This window comes from Pongo abelii, chromosome 14 (genome assembly GCF_028885655.2).
Source record: "Pongo abelii isolate AG06213 chromosome 14, NHGRI_mPonAbe1-v2.0_pri, whole genome shotgun sequence".
Lineage (NCBI taxonomy): Eukaryota > Metazoa > Chordata > Mammalia > Primates > Hominidae > Pongo > Pongo abelii.
The window spans coordinates 97,699,813-97,721,199 of record NC_071999.2 but is presented as its reverse complement, the minus strand read 5'-3'; the positions used below and the strand labels follow the sequence as shown (position 1 = coordinate 97,721,199).

General features: G+C 36.1%; 1 protein-coding gene and 1 pseudogene across 7 annotated transcripts in view; one reads left to right on the top strand and one right to left on the bottom strand.

The window, feature by feature from the left end:
* GPC5 (glypican 5) overlaps nucleotides 1-21,387 on the bottom strand; it is a 1,453,242-nt gene that overhangs the window by 1,242,652 nt on the left and 189,203 nt on the right. The window lies entirely within an intron of this gene.
* Nucleotides 9,674-9,852, top strand: LOC112128673 (U2 spliceosomal RNA; annotated as a pseudogene).

Sequence of the window (21,387 nt, the reverse complement as noted above, 5' to 3'; positions counted from 1 at the left end):
GTGGGAGCCCTGAGCTTGTTTTCCTGCAACTAGACAGTCCCATCTGGGCGTGATGTGAGACAGTGACAGATCTCTGGGCTTTAGATTCTCGTAACAGAGGGCAACCTAGATCCCTCGCATGCAGAGTTTACAATAGGGTTCGCACTCCTATGAGAATCTAATACCACTGCTAATCTGACAGGAGGTGGAGCTCAGGTGATGGCGAGCAGCTGTAAACACAGATGAAGCTTCACTTACTCACCCGCCGCTCACCTCCAACAGGCCACAGACTGGTAGGGGTCCACGGCCCAGGGGTTGGGGACCCCTGCCCTATCTCATTCATGACCTCTTAGCTTCTGCCCTTCTCCCTTATTTTATCTCTAATCTTATGTCTAACAATATCAGATATTTTAAGCATCGACTTCTGTGCTTTGTGAGAAAAACCTAAGTCCAAGATGGGGTAAATTTCATTAGGTAATATTTTCTTCATGCCATCAGTGGATCAGAGTGTCATATATTTTTGGTGCCCTATTGTACCAAACACAGAGTTAGGTACATATTTCTGTGAATAATTGTTGATTGGTTGTTTTTAAAAAATAACTGTCAAACTATCTACTGGATTTTCATTTTTCATTCAAAGAACTTTAAAATAAATCTTGAAGATGCCCTCACAATGAAAACACCATTAAGAACAGACTTTTCTTATAGGACCCAATAGAATGTCTTGAACACAATTCCAGACATAGCTAAATTCAACAAATATATTAACAAAATGCTGTAATTATTATAGGTTAAGATAAAGATAAATGTAACCCCTTCTTTTATGTATTGAGTATATATTTCCCAATTAGTTGACTGAAATTAATTATAGAAGGAAAGAGGAGGGTTTGCCAAAGGTATATACATCTTCCTATGATTAAAATCAGACACTAAATCGATTCTGTAATACTGAAATAGATAACAGACACAAAACTTTAGAAGTCTATAATTATGCCCAAGTGCAATCTGATGCATTATATTCATTATTTTAATGGGTTTGCTATAAGAATTATTGATAAAACCTAACGTAACAGTGAGCTGAGATTGCACCACTGCACTCCAGCCTGGGTGACACAGCGAGACCCCATCTCAAAAAAAAAAAAAAAAAAAAAAAGATAATGGGGTCTTTTTGATTCTTATAAACATTATTTTAATTTTTATTTTTTCCAGCTTTATTGAAGAATAATTGAAAAATAAAAATTGTCTATATTTATGATGTACATGACTTTTTTTTTTTTTTAGATGGAATCTCACTCTGTTGCCTAGGCTGGAGTGCAGTGGCACAATCTTGGCTCACTGCAGGCCGTGTCTTTATATACTGTGCCCGGCCATGTCTTTATATACATGTCTATACATACACACACACACACTCACTGTAAAATGAATGATTACCATGATAAATCTAATGTATCTATAGATTTTTTTGCTAGATCAAGTAGCTATATTTAATTATAAGGAAGTAGGCCAGGTGCTGCGGCTCATGCCTGTAATCCCAGCACTTTGGGAGGCCAAGGTGAGTGTATCATGAGGTCAGGAGTTCAAGACCAGCCTGGCCAAGATGGTGAAACCCCATCTCCTCTAAAAATTAGCTGGGCGTGGTGGCAGGTGCCTGTAATCCCAGCTACTTGGGAGGCTGAGGCAGAGAATTGCTTGAACCCAGGAGGCGGAGGTGGCAGTGAGCCAAGATCGCACCACTGCACTCCAGCCTGGCTAACGCAGCAAGAATCCGTTTCAAAAAAAAAAGAAAAAAGAAAGCAAAGTTTAAAAGGAAGAAATTCACTGAGCTCTTAACTATGTATACATGCTTATTTTTTCATAAAGATTTTTGGACTATTTCTACTAGTTAGATAAGCCCGCAAATATTTTCAGTTTTGACAGTCAGACCACACCATCATTAGACTTTTAGGTGCTAGAGAGCCTCAATGTATTTAAATATAGCTTATCCAATTTATAACATGTTTTCATGAATGAGCACATAATTATCATTCTGCCAATCCTACCCCAGAACAGAGGACTATGTAATTATGAATTAATGAGATGGATTTTCTTTTGTAACTTATGTAAATTAATTTCACTACTTTACAAAAGTGCCTTGTTCCCATGATGACTGAATTTAATGTTTTTACTTGCGTATATTTTTTTAATTATAGTATTGAGTTTTAAGTGTGCACATTATTATTTGTGTTAGATAGTTTCCATGGACTGGACTCTTATGCGAATGAATTATATAAACAGAATTTTTTTAATGATGATGTTTACTTATGGCTATTCTGTGTCCAAATGCTTAAAAATCACAATTATACTAATCAGTCATCAGGCTTGATTTATGATAAGATAAAAATGTAAAGAAACTTGGTAGCTAGTAACTTAAGCATTCTGAACATACAAATGTTAAGAGTAGTTATATTTTTAGTAACTGTATACAAATAAGATGCAACAAGATGAGGGAAAGACTGACATTTAGCCAAATGAGAAAACAAGTTCCATTACAGATTAGTATCTCTGAAGGAGAATTGTAAGTATGGAGTAATATTTCACAGGAAATTTTTAAATTACTAGGCATTTAAAAAGATGACTAGTCAAGTGATGAATACACTAAAATCTCAGGCCACTCTACAGTTCATCCATGTAATCGAAAACCACTTGATATCCCAAAAGCTGCTGAAATTAAAAAATAAATAGATGATTAAAATATTATAGTAAAGATAACCTTCGGCACTTGTAGAACTTCTTTTTCAAAATAACTGAAACTATATACTTTATACTAGTAGATCATATACTTCAACTAGTATATGTCAACTAGTATTGCGAATCTTGTTTTGAGCTCACCTTCTGATGAATATTTTTCTTTATATGGCTTTCTAATTAGTTAATTTTGAGCCTACCAATACCCTAGTATACAACTTATTTTTATTAGGTAGATGAGGAGGGGGCACTATTTCTGTCCCTTTTCATGGCAGAAACTGCATTCCTAATTCCTGACTTTACATGATATACCTGTTTTTGCCCTGGGGTCATATGACATTTACAAAAATATATTTATTTTTCTAAAAGTATAAGACATTTAGAAAAATATATTTAATATGAAATCATTGCTCCTGTATAAAACAATTAAACACAACATATCAAAGGTAGAAATGAACCAAGGGATACAAGAACTTTGCGCCTACAAGAATGCCAGTGATTGGCAAAGAAAGAATGTTGAAAACCAAGGTTAGGTCATATTGACCACAACCAGAATCATTTTTTCATTTTTAGATATTCTAATCAGATACTCATTTTCTGCACTCCCTGTGAATGGGTTTTAGTGAAAGAGCTGTACCTGTAACATATCTGTAAATATGTTATATTTGTTTATAAATATTTATATCATTTAAGAGTTTTTTTCAGTTTTACTAGAAGATAAATCTCATGCCACACAATATAAAAAGTGCATCGTCACTGGTACTTTACAAGCTAGTTTCTACCTTTTTCCAGTTATTACCAGAATTCTGAAAAGCACTAGAAGAGCAACAGCCTTGGCAGAAATCTTTACCATCATTCATAATTTAGGTTTTGAATTTTCTAAAGTCTTTAAACAGAATATCTGACAAGATAAGCACAAAATCTATAGAAAAATAGTTCAGAAATGTAAACTAGTAGAGTTTTAAAGAAGATAGACTCGAGGGTTACTGAAATTATTGTTACTTCTCTCATGTTCTCTATTTTCTGATGTTTTGACAAAGTGTTCTGGGCGAAACAGTGGATTAAACATAAATTGAGCATCCGCTTTTTCTGCTAAAAAAAAATACAAAATCAATAGAAAACTTTCCATGCTTGAAAAATCCAAGTAAATAAAATCTCTAAGAACTAGAAATGAACAGAGAACTCAGAGTAGCAAAACAGGAGCTGAAATCAACAGCCCACAGACAAGCTGAAAGGGTATCAGGGATAATGTCATAAGGAATATGCCCCATTTTGGACCCCAGGACAAAAACAGGTATACCATGTAAAGTCAGGAATTAGGAATGCAGTTTCTGCCATGAATGGGGATAGAAATAGTGCCCCCTCCTCATCTACCTAACAAAAATAAATTGTTCCCTGTGGCCAAGATGTGGGTTCAAACTTAGTGAGTATGGTTTGAAATGGGCCTATATTTCAAGGGGGTGTTGGCGCAGGCAGTAAAATCTCATAACTAAATAAACAACTATGGGCAAAACTCATGAGTTGAGGTGCTGACATAAACTGAGCTTGCACACCCAGTGATGCTAGGGAATTGGCAGGCTCAAAATTAACAAACTGGAAGGCCATATAAAGAAAAATATTCATCAGAAGGTGAGCTCAAAACAAGATTTGCAAATTACAAGTAAGTTCGATGCTGGAAAGGTAGTTAATCTATGCCACAAATGAGGGAATTATTTTTGATAAATTAATTATACTAACGAAAACTGAAAAGGATTTTGACTTCTGCTTCTGACCAAGATTGAACAACAGACACTAGATTTAGCATCATGCCAGAAGTGAACAACAATAAAAGATAACAAAATATGGGAACCAATGATTTTCAAGGTGCTGGATGCCAGGCAGTAAAAGACAGTGATCCTTGAAGCTGGAGAAAAAACAACTGGAGTCCTACAATTACCCAAGTTTACTGCTTTGAGAGAGTTTCCAGGCCTTGCAGTGGGCAGAGGAGCTCATGCAGAGCCAGGAAGATTTACTGAGTTAGAGAGACAATGCAGAGTCTGGAGAAATCAAAGCAGCAGAGTTTGCAAGACAACATCAAAAAGGTGAGAGAACTTCAGAGATTCAATGAGGGTTCTGGAGTATTCACCAGAATATTGATCAGTCTATTCTTGTAAGGCTATTAGGAAAGGCAAGGAAAATAACACCCAAAAGAATTAGAGAGAATATCCAATTCTTACAGTGACAGATAGTGACTGTCCCTACCAGCAACACTGGGAAATCTCATCATTCACAGGGCACTAGATAGAGTACACAGAAGGGTCTTGCCTTGTGGTAAGGAAAAATTAATCTTATACTAAAAATAATTCTGGTCCCACCCACAAGTCTGAAAAGAAAGACGCAAAATATCAAACTTAACTGTATCCCAGAACAAATCTCAAGAATATTTATAGGAATATAAAATTACCCAGCACACTAAAAGGTAAAGTTCACAATGTCTGATATTCAATCAAAAACTATGAGGGATGCAAACAATCAGGAAAACACAACTTATAATCAAAAGAAAAATCAATACATCAAAGCCAGTGCAGAACTGACAATGTATTACAATTATCAGGAAAGACATTAAAACTGATAATAGATTTAAACCTAACAATATATTTAACCACATAGCATGTGATCTAGCCATACTAATGTAATCACATAGCATGTGATCTAGCCATAATAATTCAAAGGCAGAGATTAACATATTGGATAAAAAACAGGACTCAATTACACACTGCCTATAAGAAATATACTTTAATATAAAGACAACAATGGATTAAAATTATAAGAATGAATAAATATATATCAAAAAGATACATTGCTTTATTAATTACATTAAATCAGAATGGCTATATGAAATATCAAAAATATTTCAGAAGAAAGGATATTATGAAGTACAAAGATCATTCCTAATGATAAAAGGATCAATTTATCACGAAGGTATAGCAATCAATAATGTTTGTGAACTCAATAACAAAATTCAAAATACCTGAAGCAAAAAATACTTGAACTACAAAGAGAAAAAGGAAAAATCCACAATTAAAGTCAGAGATTTCAATATTCGGCTTTCACTTATTGATAGAACAGTAGATAGATAATCAGTCCAAAATACCGCCACTGGATTTGGTAACATCGAGGTCACTAAAGCAATTGCAGAAGAATGATGGGGACAGCAAGCCAGCTAACACAGGTCATGAAGAGAAAGGGAGGAGACTAAGTGGAAACACCAACTCTATGGGCTCCTTCAAAACGTTTTGCTGTAAAGAAGAGCTGAAAAATGAGTTGTACAGGTGCAATGTGAGTCAAGGTTTTCTTTGCTTTTTGAAATATAAAACAAACTAGAACAAATGTGTCTGCTTAAAGGGAAGTTCAGATAGTACAGGAGAAAATTATATACAATACAGAAGAAAATGGGAATGACTAAAAAAAGACAACTTGGAAAATGCAAGAGGAAAGAGAAGCCAATAACAGACAACATAAAAACTTCATATATTAGAAAATTTAAAACATATGTCTGAATAATTCTCAAGTTAATGAACAAATCATAATAAAAATTAGAACACATTTTCAAACTGAACAAAAATTAAAATAGTATTAGAGATAAAAATTTGTGATGAGCCAGCTTATACAGTATTAAAGGGATATGTATATAAATTTAAAGTCTTTTAAAAGTCTGTTAAAAAAATTAAGGGGCCAGGCGCGGTGGCTCCCAGCACTTTGGGAGGCCGAGGCAGGTGGATCACGCCAAGAGAATGAGGCCATCCTGGCCAACATGGTGAAACCCCATCTCTACTAAAAGTACAAAAACTTAGCTGGGTGTGGTGGCGTACATCTGTAGTCCCCGCTACTTGGGAGGGGGGAGAATTGCTTGAACCCAGGGGGTGGAGGTTGCAGTAAACCGAGATCATGCCACTGTACTCCAGCCTGGCAACAGAGTGAGTCTCCGTCTAAAAATAAATAAATAAATAAATGTAAATCAAAAATTAAGGCTGAGCAGGGTGGCTCATGCCTGTAATTCCAGAACTTTGGGAGCTCAAGATGGAAAGACTGCTTGAGGGAGTTGGAGACCAGCCTGGGTAACATAGTGAGACCTCATCTCTACAAAAAAATAAAATTAGCTACATGGTGGTAAGCCCTCTGGTCCCAGCTTCTTGAGAGGCTGAGGTGAGAGGATTGCTTGAGCTTAGGAATCTGAGGCTGCAGTGAGCTGTGATCACACCACTGTAGCCCAGCCTAGGTGACAGGGTGAGACCCTGTCTCAAAACAAACAAAATTAAAGACTATCGATAAATAAGAATCCCACTTGGCAATTAGGAAAAAAAAACGAAAAGAAAAAGAAACAACAACAGTGTTTGCTTCTGTATCTGGACTACTTGGGGAACATAAAACATAAAGTGATCTAAAACTAAATTACTAAGTAAACTTGACAGTCAAGCTTATCAACCAAATAACAGATCAATGCTTAAAGGCCAACCTGCAAAGCTCAAGGAGAGACATACTATTTAAGTAGGTTTCCATTTACATTGACAATTCTGTCATTTCTGTTTTCTATCAAAGGCAAACAGAAATACACAAGATCAATGGAACAATAAATTCCTTGCATAGAAATAATGAGACCTTGCAGTCATATCTCAAAAATGCACAAACTAAGCTACCAAAGGCCTTCGAAGGCCTCTTTTTTCACCACATACTATTGATACATGTCCAGACGTTGAGGTCATAGAAACTAATCATACTCCTTTTAAAAAAACTGTATTTTTTTCTTATAATAAAATGACATAACATTATTTTCTAATCCTTTGCCTCTGGCCTAAAAAACATAATCGGCATTAACGTCAAGAGAAAATTAATGTCTAAGAAAAACCCATGAAGAAAGATTATAGCATGGGATATAATAAATTATTGGTCATTCCAAAAGATGGGGTAGGTAATTACATAATAAATGAAATGTGAAACTGTTTCCGAAATAAGAACTTGTTCAGAAATAAAGCTGCTATGCTTTTTATTTAACCTGTCAAATAACATTCTTTTTTTTTTTTTTTTTAGTTCTTTGTGAGAGCACATTTCTTGGTTAATCATGGCCAGAAAGAAAATCTCTTTGCTATTTATCAGGCCACACCTTATTTTATTGAGAGATATTCATAGGATAATAGACTAGAAATAATCTGTTTATGAAATTAAAACATACATTTTTTCACTGATTGAAAAAAATCATGTTACTTGGGCCGATCATCTTGTTGAGATCATGGAATAGATGAACACATCATTTCTCTCAACACTCATTTCTGCTGGGTCTAGCCAAGTAAAGCAACATCTGTAAGTCAGTGTGGTAAAGGTTATGAGGCAGCCATGCCCTAGAGACCCTGTAGAGAGAGGGTGAAAGACACAAGAGTCAGAACAAATTTGAAGAAATGAGTTAAATTAAGCCAGGCACACACAGTGGGAAAAAACAGTTATACTAAAAGAAAAATTCATATAGAAAGGCCCAGAGACATCGTATTACAAACATTCCATCTTATCACAATAAAACGTAAAAGATTTTTTTTAAATTCATGACTGGAGGACAAGATGGCTGACTAGACATACCTAGCAAGGGCCACTCCCACTGAGAGAGACCACGGCTTTGAGTACATTAACATAATTGGAACAGATCTCCAAGAGAAAATGTTGAGAATGGATGAAGGTATGATGCAGACACTGAGGCTGAGACGGGAGGAGGCCAGGAACCCTGTGTGAGATGCCTGATTACTGAGGGTAGTTCCAGGACCTGAACAGCTCCTGGGAAATGGGTGAGTGAAGGAAATGTGGGGCTGCTCACCCTTGCGATGAACCTGTGGGATCCTGGCTACAGAAAGCCTCACATCCCCCATGCACATCTAAGCTGATGTGGCTATCTGCCCAGAAAATAGGCACAGATGGGTCTTCAGCCAGTATGGAACTAGGAACCTTTGTGGACAGCATGGCTCCAGGAGAGCATAGACAGGGGCACCCATCCCCCAGGGTCCCCATCTCCCTCTGAGAATGTCTTGCCTCAGCTGACTGCCATGCCAGGACTTACTTCCCCATGGGACTGGGGCACAGCTATTCTTCAGGCCCCTTGCCTGCCGTCCCCTCCCACGGCACCTGCCTGGCTGCCCCGCAGGGTTGTGTGCATGGTGTAGCCTCCACTGCCCAGCCTGGATGCTTTCCTGCACGTGATTATGTTTCCAGCAAGCTAGGAGGGCTTTGGATCCCCCAGCACACCTGGAACCTGAATCCAAGGGTCCAGAGGATAGAGCAGCAAGACAATCCCAGCACCCAGGGTTGGAGCACACAGCTAAGCAGTGCCTCGCTGAGATCTGTGGCCAGCACTGGAGCAGGAGAGGAGCCCACAGTCTCAGAGCATGAGGGGGTGAGATGTGCAAATTTGTGGGCAGTAGTGTGAGTGGGGCATGCCTCACTCCACAGGGCTGGCCCACAAAGGGTGTGGCCTATCTCCCTGCTGTGGCCTCTGCTCAGAGAGCATCCCAGCCCAGAACACCTCACAAAAGAAATGCAGGCACAGTGCCAATGGTCGCAGGGGTCTCTGACAAGGCTCGGGAGCAGACCTGGTGAGGAGGTTACCTCTCTTCCTCCCTTACAACGGAGCATACTGTACACACAAGGAATTACAGAGAAGCCACCCAGCTGAATTAGAGCCTGTTCACCACCCATGAATCTTAAAGTACCATCTACTGGATCACAGCCCAAACAATAATACCAAAAATATTTTGCTGATACACTCACCCTGTGAAGCCAAGGACAAGCGTTCAGCCATCAAGACCCTATACAGAGCCTTGGCCATCTAAAAACATCTAGAAATGAAGCCAGTGGACTATAATCAACTTATATCCAAATTAAAGAAACACCAACCCTCCCAGATGAGAATCAATTAGTGCAAGAACTCTGGCAATTTAAAAAGCAAGTATCAATCGCTTCTCGGCCTTTTGGCTAAGATCAAGTGTAGTATCTGTTCTTATCAGTTTAAAAAGCAAGTATCCCTTTACCTCCAAAGAAGTCCACTAGCTCTCCAGCAATGGTTCTTAACCAGTCTGAAATGACTGAAATGATAGATATATAATTCAGAATCTGAATGGCAAGGAAGCTCATTAAGATTCAGGAGAAAGTTGAAACCCAATCCAAGGAATCTACAGAATCCAGTAAAACAATCCAAGAGCTGTAAGACGAAATAGGCATTTTAAGAAGGAACTAAACTGAACTTCTAGAGCTAAAAAATTAATTACAAGAATTTCATAATACAATCAAAAGTATTAACAGCAAATAGACTGAGCTGAGGAAGGAATCTCAGAGCTTGAAAAATGAGTTGTTTGAATCAACAGTCAGACAAAAATACAGAAAAAAGGAATTTTAAAAAATGAACAAAACTTTCAAGACACATGGGATTATAAAAAGAGACCAAATCTATGACATATTTGTATTTCTGAGAAAGGAGACAGAATAAGCAACTTGGAAAATACATTTGAGGATATAGTTCATGAAAATTCCCCTAATTGCATGAGAGAGGTTGACGTGAAAATTCAAAAAATACCAAGAACCCTGGCTAGAAACTACACAAGATGACCACCCCCAAGGCACATAGTCATCAGATTCACGAAGGTCGACACAAAAGAAAAAGTCCTAATGGTAGCTGGAAAGAAAGGTCAAGTCAGATATAGATGGAACCCCATCAGGCCAGCAGCAGACCTCTCAGCAGAATTGGAAGAGAGAATTTATGAAAGCAAGAAGGTCCCTGAGGAGGTGAGTAGCATTTATAACCCAATTTCTGGTGGAGGATTTGTTCTCAAGGAGGAAGGAGCTATTTTTCTACTTAGATGCAATAGAAGAATAGAAGGTCGACTGAAAGAACATGTGTCTTTGTTTAACAAACACTTATGAGGTGCCTGTCACTGTCTTAGGAACTTTACAAATGCCTGTCACTGTCTTAGGAGCTTTACAAACATCAACAGTACAATGCTCCTTACAACCTTGTGAGGTAATATTATTATTCCCATACTACAGATGAGAAAACAAAGGCACAGTCATGTAACTAGGAAGGAACAGAGACAATTTGATCCCAAGCAGTCTGGCTACAGAGTTCACGATTATAGCCCTTAGTTCTATGTCTCACTTTAAGGGGAGGTTCAATCGTATAAATTAATTTATCCATTTATTTAAATAGTTTATAAAACAATAAAGGATGGCATACTGGTGATTAATACAAGGACTTGGAGGGAGAAGAAAAAGAGGGAATGAGTAAAAAGGGAAAGAAGTAGTGAGTTCTAAGAGGAAAAAAATGAAACATGTAAAATTAAGCCCCTGGGAAAAGCAGTGGTGACTCAATGTGTGGAAATTCATACATTCAATGTTCTTGAGCACACAAGATTATTTTTGCAGTAAATTTGCTTAATTTTTATTTTACTTCAGAGGACTATTAAATTTGCTAATATATTACCAAGGACAAGATAATTTATTTCTGGGTAAAGGGAACTCAAAGAAACACATTAAATTCTTATAGCTGGAACATAAACAAACAGATATACAGGCATGGCATTAGTTTATTAAGAGAAAATATAGGAAAACATATGCCATATATGTTCATGTTTTCCAGTTGGATTGATAAATTATCAACAAATAAGTAAAGAAAATCAAATGTTATTGAGGGGAGTAATTTGAAGACCTTATGAGTCATTAAATATTTATGAAATAAGCCATAATAATCAAAAATGGCAAGCTTAATCAAATATTCCTTTTAAATATATTAGAAATATTACTTGGTATTTTATATTTATTTGATAGGGTAATTTGATAATCCATGTTATCAAATAAAGAATTTTTCCTCTCAATAAAAATAAAAATAAAGAACGTTTTCTTGTTTTCTAAGTATGCCTATAACTCAAATAAATAGCAGTTTAAGATATGAAAGATCATATATATTTATAAAACATAAAATATTGAAATTAATAAGATATATAAATTCTAGAAATTCAAAAGCGTTTACATAATACTTTTTAAAGAAAGTTTTAAATTTTAATGTAATACACCTAAATTATCAAACTCCAAGGTTACACACTGTAGGACTGAAGAGTATTTAATATAATTTCTCCATAGAAGATACCCATAGTTATAAAATTTAGCAAGGAAGAGATATAAAAATTCATAGAAGATATAGTTTGAATTCCTACATCTTTGAGTCTAATCATGCATTATTTATACACATATTCAAATTAAATAAGGATCTAATAGAATATTTCTAGCCACATGGCCACCCAGACACTCAGATCCTCATAAGGCAACTCACAAACTTGAGTAAATCTAAGATGATGAAGTTGACTTTTTGAGTGAAGGACTGAAAATTGTACCCTTTGTCAATCAGTACTAACCAGTAACTTTTTGCTCATTGGGGGAATGATAAAGGAATTCTTAGTTTGTGTTTATAGATCTCTCCTTCCTATCCCTTCTCACCACCTGAAGTAGTGAGACTCATTTAGAGATAATTGCAATGACCCAGAGAGAGAGGGTGATGGTCAGGTCTAGAGAGGAAACAGACAAGCTGTCCTGGACAGGCTCACTTTGAGATGCTTACTGAACACAGCAGCCTGTTTCCTCCTGAGTTTGTAGTTGCAGATAGATGATCTAGAAACAGGTGGTGGGGAAAGAGAGAAAGTCAGAAAAAATTTACGGAAGAAAAGGAAGTGGGGAAAGGCAAAGGAGGAAACTCAAGAAATATACAATACTTAAAATTAAAGAAGTGGAATGAGAGTCAAAGGTAGTTTTTTAAAAGGCAGGAGGATTAGAAAAGTGTTATCATAAAAAAATAGTTTGAAAGAGAAAGTCAGTGAGGAGCTATCAAGGGTAGGAAGAGATGGTCAAAGACATCAAATACTGCACAAAAATTAGGCAGTTGGAAACTAATGCTTTATTGGTGATCTTTGGCAAAGTCATTTCAATAAAGTGGATGTAGAAGTCAGATTGGTGAGTTGAAGAGATAATGGGAGAAAATTTTCCACCCCTAATTTTTTGTAATAAGTTTGGATTATTAAGTGACTATATTAACTAATGGGAAAGTTGGTGAAATCCTTACAGTATGCAGAAATTATTTTAAGTTTGGTAAAAAGGGAAGAAAACAATGACACAGCAGCTCCCATGGCTGTCAGGGTCAAATTTTTAGCCTACAAACCATTTTGTAGGCTGGAAAGAAAGTGCCAGAGCCAAAAGAATGAAAGAAACTGAAAATGCATTGACACAGGGATAAACAACACAAGAAGGTTATAAAGGTAAAGAAGAAAGAGAGATCAAGAGCACAAGTCTAGCTTTGATTTTGCAAAGGAAAAGAGGTCCCTCCTGTTTAGAGATGAATGGCAGGAAGAAAGGATAGGTGAAGATGTATGAAATCAATTTAAATTTGAGGGTATAATTTTTAAGTTAGATAGTTCTCACCTATTTTATTTTCTGTGTGATATGAGGAGAATACATCACCTGTAGAGGGGAAAAATTGTTTAGAATTATCTCCTCTAATCCTCCAACTCTCTCATATAAGTGGCACTATCATTCCCTCTACTCAGAAATGCAAAATTAGACTCAGAGAAATTAAGGAACTCTCCCAAAGCCACTTAGTCAATATTTGGCAGTGTGACAGCAGAAACTTGTTCTTAATTGGTATGCTCTTTGGAACAATCTGAAATTCCTACATGTAGCCAGGTAGCATATGACCACAAAGTGGGAAGTAAATTCTAAAGGTCATAGGGTACAAATTTGAGGCCTAAGAATATTTACGATAGCTGTATGTATAGATTTCTAATGTTTTATGAGCATTAGCCAGTCTCTGAAAATGCAAATCACCTGTAGATGAAAAGACACCTCTCCATCTCCCAGCCAAAAGAAGAGTACACCAGTGCTGTTAGTTTCCACTTCTCAATTTAGCCTTTCAAATACACTCAATTTATATAAGGTAGCATAGATGACTTGTAGTAGTTTGAATGTGAAGCTAACGTTAAAGGTGATTTGAAGCTGTTCATCATTTCTTACTGCAAGATTCCACATTATGAGTAGTGAGTCAGAAATCTCATTACTTTAATAGCATAGAGCAAGCATAATATACAATGCAGTAGACATTTGATAAACAATGATCTCTCAAAAGTGTTAGACTTCATTCACACAAGCTTAAGTCTTTGACCATAAAACTCTCTTTTGTGAGGGTGTCTTGAGTACATTCTGTGTTCTTTGATATGTGGGAGAATAAGAAAAGGCAGTTCCTGCTTTCAGGAATTTATAATCTCATTAGAAAAAGAGAACTCGTAAAACAGCTAAAGAGTAAAACATAATAAAATGATATTTCAAAAAGTAAATGTAATATGATTAAGAACCATCAGTGTGTACTACAAAAACCTGTAAAATGTTTCATAAAAGAGAAAGATAAGGAAGAAGTCCCTCTAAAATATCTGCTGAATGAATGTCAAAATGTAGGAAGTAAGAGGTAGGGAGGCAAGGAAAGCTGATTTGAAGGTTAAATGAAAAAAAGAGTTCCCTAGCCAAACTGACTGACACAGTGCTTATTTTAGTTAAAAAAGCTTTTTATATGAGGACAACAATACAAATATGCCTTATTTTATGCATAAATATAGACTTGAACAGGTCATGCTTAGATCATCTGTCAGATACTAGGAAACTACTGTTTGCAAAGAGACATTTAAAAAACAGTAATCTTCAATTTAGTTGTATACTTATACTCTGTATATCAAATGATTTTAAAGCAAGTTCTATCTGTAAGTAACTCATTTTATCTTAAAATAACACTATAAATAGCCTAAAACATAAATTTCCAAAACTTCTTTATTAACACGTAAGTATACCACCCAGAAAAATCAAAGAAGTTTGAGTTGTTTAGTAAAGCAATGGAGTTACCAATAACTAGACATTACTATAGCAGCTTGAAAATTGATTTTCTAGTACAAATACTATTGAAACATTTTAGAAGTTGCTTTTGACTTCTCTATAATTTCAGCTTATAATTCTGATTTTTGTTGATACAAGAAATGTTTCTTCCTACATGTCTGATATACCTAGCCTGTTACCCCAAATTTATTATAAACATATGTCTAAATGTATTTACATTTTTAATCATAAGGTTGCATATCTACCAAATATTTCCATTTTGAATACTGAAACTAATCAAAAATTAAAGAACTGTTCCCTAGACCACACAATCAATATTGTGCAATATAACTCAAGACTTGTTGATATGGTTTGGCTCTGTGTCCCCACCCAAATCTCATCTTGAATTATAATCCCCACATGTCAAGAAAGGGGCCTGCTGGGGGGTGATTGGATCATGGGGGCAGTCCCCCCATGATGTTCTCATGATAGTGAGTTCTCATGAGATCTGATGGTTTAAAAATGTAGCACTTCCCCTCTCTCTCTCTCTCTCTATATATATATATATATCTCCTGCTGCCTTGTGTTCCCCTTCACCTTCCGCCATGATTGTAAGTTTCCTGAGGCCTTGTCAGCCATATGAAACTGTCAGTCAATTAAAGCTCTTTCTTTATAAATGACCCAGTCTCAGGTAGTTCTTTATAGCAGTGTGAAAACAGACTTAATACCCTATGCCCTTTGAAACAATCTGATATTCCTACATATAGCCAGGTAACACATACTGGGGAAGTGAGAAGTTAATTCAAAAGATCATATCATGGGAACTTGAAGCTTAAGAACATTTACATAAATAAATAAGTCTATATAAAACTGGGCTCTATTGTAAGCCAGCAAATTGTTTGTCTATCATATTTAAAGCAGAATCGTGCAATTAATTTAAGTTTTAAAAAAGGACAGTACATGCAAGACAATGTTTATCTTGAATAAGATCAATAAATCTTTTTTTAATTTTTTATAAAAAGCCAGTCAAATTTACCAGTGGGGTGGGGGGGGGGGTGTTGTTCACCAACTTCAGTAACACTGATGTTAATAAGTTCTGATAATCCACTACCCTCAGGCCAGCCAAGAAATCAATTCTTTAAAGAAGAATATAGTTTCTTGTTTTTTCTTTTTTCAAAATTTAACTCAGGTTTTTACTTTTTCACATGTTAATATGACTTAAACAGTAAAATGAAAAAAGAAAACCTCAGAAGACGTAGACAGAAGTTAATACACACAGCTCAACTGCAAACTATGTGCGTATTCTAACTTTTAAAAGCATAACACACTTACATAAGCAGTGGACAGTTCAGACAAACACTCATAAAAAGCACCATCACCAGCACCTTGGAAGACTTCTTTGTGGTCCTTCTTGCAGCTGCTCCCTCCACCCCCCCAAACACAACCACTATTTTGGGTCAAACGCCATAGATTTTTTTTGCATATTTTTGAGCTGCAAATTAACTGTTAATATAATTGTACAGTATACCTCATTCCTTTTGCTCATCATCATGATGGTAAGACTCACCCATGTTTTTGAGAATAGTTACAGTACATTCATATTCATTGCTGCAGTGTTTCATTGCATAAGTGGACTACAATCTATACATTCATTTTAGTATGGATAGGCATGGGAGTTGTCTCTACTTTTTGAGTATTACAAATAATGCCATTAAGGACTTTGTTTTACATCTCTCTTAGTCTTCATGTATATGCATTTCTATTGGGTATATACACAGAAGTGGGATTGCTGGGTTATAGTATGCATATGTTCAAAATTAGTGAAGTGTCTCCAAAATGATGGTGCTAATCTATGTTACTACCAGTAGTATATGAGAATTCATCATCTTGTCAACATTTAGTATTGCCAATCTTTTCACATTTGAGCCATTAATTTGCATTTTTCTGATACTAATTGAGATTGAACACCTTTTTTATGTTTATTGGTCATCTGGATATCCTATTTTGGCCTGTTCAAGAACTTGCCATTTCAAAAATGGCTTGTCTTTTTTCTATTGATTTATAGGGATGTCTTATATTTTTGTTATTTGGTTATGCATGTTGCAAACATCCACTCCTATTTGTGATTTACCTTTCATTCTCTAATGGAATCTTTATCAACAAAAGTTCTTAGTTTTGGGCCTGGCATAGTGGCTCATGCCTGTAATCCCAGCACTTCAGGAGACTGGGCGGGCAGATCACCTAAGGTCAGGAGTTTGAGACCCGCCTGGACAACATTGTGAAACCCTGTCTCTACTAAAAATATAAAAATTAGCTGGGCATGGTGGTGGGCACCTGTGATACCGCTGAGGCAGGGAGGCTGAGACAGGAGAATCCCTTGAACCCAGGAGGTGGAGGTTGCAGTGAGCCAAGATCGCTCCATTGCACTCCAGCCTGGGAAACAAGAGCAAAACTCTGTATGGAAAAAAAAAAAAAAAAAAGTTCTCGGTTTTAATATAGTCCAAATTTTCTCTTATATTATCAATGAATTTTATGTCTTGCTAAAAAAAGTATTCCTTACTCTAAAATTATGAAGATATTTACTGATAGTTTATCTCTTACATTTGCATCAACATTCACATAGAATTGATTTTTTGTATGTATGTTCTAGAGATAAGTTTTATTTTTTTCCTCTTTGGATTGTTTAACCCAACCAACAAATTTATCAAAATAGAAAAATTACCTTAAATCAAATTTTCATATGTTTTTGAATGTATTTCTACATGACTGGATTCTACCTCATTGGGCACCAATAGTATCTTATTTACTGCAACTTTGCAAAAAGACTTAACAATTTCTTAAACAACAGAAATTTATTTTCTCAGAATTCTGGAGGCCAGAAGTCCAAGATCAGGGTGTCTTCAGGATTGGTTTCTTCGGCGGCCTCTCTTTCACTTGCAGATGGCCATCTTCTCCCTGTGTTTTCCAATGGCCTTCCGTCTGTGCATGCGTCCCAATTTCCACTTCTTACAAGGACATCAGTCATATTAGCTTTGGGCCTCTTGATGGCTTCATTCTAACTTAACCAGCTCTTTACAGGCCCTATCTCCAAATACAGTCACATTCTGAGGTACCAGGGATTACATACAAATTTGGGGAAGATACAGTTCAGCTCATAATAAGATGACATAAATAATATAATAATTTCTACTGTTTTAAGCTTTTGCAACATACCTGGTACACTGGTAAGTGTTGCACTATCTCATTTCGCCTTCAAAAAACCCTATTTTTTTTTATCTGCACTTTACATTTAAGGATCTTGAGAATCATAGCGATCAAGAAATTTAGACTCTTGATATCAGAAAGTGTAAGTCCTCCTGCCTCTTTCTTCAAGGGTGTCTCAGCTATCTTACTTATTTTTGTCACCTTTCATTAACATATAAATTTTGGAATCAGCATTTCAGTTTCTAACAAAAAAAAAAAAACCTTGACAAAATTTTGATTGCAATTATTCTGAGTTTGTGTATCTGCTTTTCTTCAATAATATTTCACCTTTCCCATATAGGAATCTGATCAGTACTAGGTATAACATTTGATACTTTTGTGCCATTTTCAAGGACAGGTCTCTTTTAAATATTATTTTATTGTTGGTATATTTCGGTCTTGGCATATATTGTTGGTAAAGTTTATTTTATTATTAGTGTATTCAAATCATGTTTTAATATTAACTTCATGTTCACAGCCTTGGCTAAATTCACTTTCTAATTTTAATAGTTCAAATATACATCATGGAATATGTAAACATATTGTCAGTGAATAATAGTTTTGTTTGTTCCTTTCCAACTATACTCCTTTTATTTCTTTTACTTGCCTTCTTTCCCTACACATCTGATAACATTTCAATAGAAGTGGTGATAGTGAACATAATTTTCTCCTTTCCACTCTAAAGAGAATGCTGTCAGCATTTTATTATTAAGTATAATGTTTGCAGTAGGATTCTTTTATAGCTATCTTTATCAAATGGACTTCTATTCCTAGATGCTAAATGTTTTTCCTATAAATAGATTTATTTGTTTATTTATTTTTGAGGTGGAGTTGCACTCTGTTAACCAGGCTGGGGTGCAGTGGAATGATCTTGGCTCACCGCAACCTCCACCTCCCCGGTTCATGCAATTCTCCTGCCTCAGCCTCCTGGGTAGCTGGGTGCCACCATGCCCAGCTAATTTTTGTATATTTAGTAGAGACAGGGTATCACCTTGTTGGCCAGCCTGGCCTCGAACACCTGACCTCAAGTTATCTGCCCGCCACAGCCTCCCAAGGTGCTGGGATTACAGGTGTGAACCACCGTGCCTGGCCTACAAATGGATAATAAATATTACCAATTGAGCTTGTGTTTAGTTGACAGGATGCCATAATTGCCCTCCTTTGATCTTTCAAAGTGGGAAATTACATTAAATAATTTTCTGATGTTAAATCTAACTTACATTGCCAAAAATCTCAATCTTGTGTTTCCATATCCTAAAAAAATTACACATCATTTTTTTCAAGTTTGTGTTTGATATTTCCATTATCTGGAACCTCTGTGAGTCTCTATCTTCTGTTTCTTTTGTTTTCTGTTTTCAAGTGTTCTCATGTCTGTTTTGTTGTTGTTGTTGTTGTTGCTGTTGTTCATTTGTTTGTTTGACTGCCAGCTGTTTTATATGGAAAATTAAAGAGATAACTTGAAGCCTGTGATGATATTATCTTTCTCCAGAGCATATTTTATTTTGATCCTTTGGAGTTTACCAGAAATATTAGCAAGTCCATATCCATTTGATATAATCAGGAACTGAAATTGTTCTATGTCTGGTTTCCATTCCCAGGAGAAACACTTTATTTCTACTATTAGCTTACACCTAAGGACAAGATCTTTGGAGTCTAAACTACTGCCATGGCAAATACTAACTTCCAAGTTTATTCCCCCACTGCAGCCCTGTGAATCTGTTAAAATGTCTACTTGGTGTCTCAACCTCTCACTTGCCTCTTCCAGAATCTGAAAACACACGCGAGAAAGCCTCCCTAAGCCTAATTTAGCATCCTGGGTTTCATTTTTCTCTTGGACTTTGGTCCTATAATTATTTGTTAGCAGGCTGGCTCTCTAATATCTTCAAGTAAATGTTTGTAAATGTTTTGGAGATTTCCTAAATGTTCTTAGTAAGAAGTTGGTCTAATTTATATATATAGTCCCTCATGTTTGTTGGTGATTGTGTGTTTGTTTGTGTGTGTGCATGTGTGTGTGTGAGAGAGAGAAATTTTAAAATTTTCTTCAGATTATCTTAATGATTGAGAAGTTGTTACACGAGTTTTAAATGTCAAAACCCTGCATTGATAATTTAATCATTTTTAGAGTATAAGAGATTCATAAATTGTGCAGGATTGAAATTACAAATATTTTATGCACAAGCAAATTGATGTTGCAAATAAATATGCAACTACAAAATATATTAGTGAATATATATCCTTCTCAGGGATTAGTTATGGCACAAGCAGTAGCTAGCACTGGAGAAGAGACCAGAAGGCAGTATCAGCCATATAATGAAAGCAGGCAGATCAGAGCAAGACAAAGAACCCAGATCTTGGATGAAGGGAGGAGTATAAGGGTCAACTGGGGGACAAAGTCAGATTAAAACTGAAAACAAAATCTAGAATCCACAGTACAAATCCAACTTTACGAAAGCTGACCATGCTGGGGCCAAAATAGTGTTATATTTCTTCCACTCTACTTTCCTATCTACTTTTTATTTTCTCTAAAAGTCTCTATGCTTTTTAGAGTACATAGAATATAGTATATACTACATAGTAAAAACTGGACACACACATAGACACATACGTAAAGATATGGTTTGACTGTGTCCCCACCCAAATCTCATCTTGAATTCTAGTTCCCACAATCCCCATGTGTGATGGGAGGGACCTGGTGGGAGGTAATTGAATCATGGAGGCAGTTTCCCCCACACTGTTCTCTTGATGGTAAGTTCACGAGATCTGATGGTTTTACAAGAGGCTTTTTCTCTTTTACTCATTCTTCCCTTGCTGCTGCCATGTGAAGAAGGACAAGTTTTCTTCATCTTCCACCATGATTGAAAGTTTCGTGACGCCTCCCCACCCAGGCTGAACTGTGAACCAATTAAACTTCTTTCCTTCATAAATTATCCAGTCTCAGGTATGTCTTCACAGGAGTGTGAAAATGGACTAATACATAAAATAACTTAATGAATATATGAATATGGGCAAAATAATATAGAACCAAGAGAACTTCACAAGCTTCTGACTCGAAGAACAACAATGATTGTGTGCATGGCAAGGAATAGGAAGGTGGATGGTAAGAGCTTATCCTAAAGGGTGCCAATGCAGCAAGAAACATGTCATAATAACATTCTCAGTGACTGCTTCCAAAGGTGTTTCTATGTCAAACAGTTACATTCCCTGCAAACAACTTAAAAACCTGCTTATGATGTAAGTAAAGTGGAAGAGGGTAAATTGAAGTAAGAGCAAAGCTAGGATCATACTTTTGGCTAGATCTCAGGTGGGAAAGCTAAAGAAAAAAATTTCCAAGCCTAGGTAAGGATGCTAAAAATTTCATTCAAGAAAAAGCAACTATTATTACTCATATGATATTTTATAAAGGGTAATAATATTTAATCTATTTTGTTATATTTATTCTCACCAAAAAATTTTAAGGCCAGGCATGGTGGCTCACTCCTGTAATCCCAGCACTTTGGGAGGCCAAGGCGGGCAGATCACAGGGTCAGAATA